This window comes from Penaeus monodon, chromosome 33 (assembly GCF_015228065.2).
Source record: "Penaeus monodon isolate SGIC_2016 chromosome 33, NSTDA_Pmon_1, whole genome shotgun sequence".
Taxonomy (NCBI): Eukaryota; Metazoa; Arthropoda; class Malacostraca; order Decapoda; family Penaeidae; genus Penaeus; species Penaeus monodon.
The window spans coordinates 16,836,975-16,837,254 of record NC_051418.1 but is presented as its reverse complement, the minus strand read 5'-3'; the positions used below and the strand labels follow the sequence as shown (position 1 = coordinate 16,837,254).

The 280-nt window shown below is 48.6% G+C and overlaps 1 protein-coding gene across 2 annotated transcripts in view; it reads right to left on the bottom strand.

Moving 5' to 3' along the window:
* The window catches only part of LOC119594099 (beclin 1-associated autophagy-related key regulator-like), a gene marked incomplete in the record, with an annotated part of 38,408 nt that overhangs the window by 27,066 nt on the left and 11,062 nt on the right, over positions 1 to 280 (bottom strand).

The window sequence follows — 280 nt, the reverse complement described above, 5'->3', positions numbered from 1 at the left end:
AAGGTACTCAGGTACAATTTGTTGACATTCGTATCTCATCCTGTAGGAAAAAAATGGTTTACATTTTCGAAAACGACCTTTTCACTCGCCCTTTGACCGATGATGCGACTCGCACACAAAAAGCCACTTTCACCTATCACATGGGAAGCTGCTGTAATCCCCCTCACCCCACCCACACACACACACGTGGCCTCTTGGGCACGTGGGAATCATGCTGCCAAATTCCATATAACTGGTCTGGAGGTGCCACGGACTGTCGGCCTAATGGCTTGATGCCTTT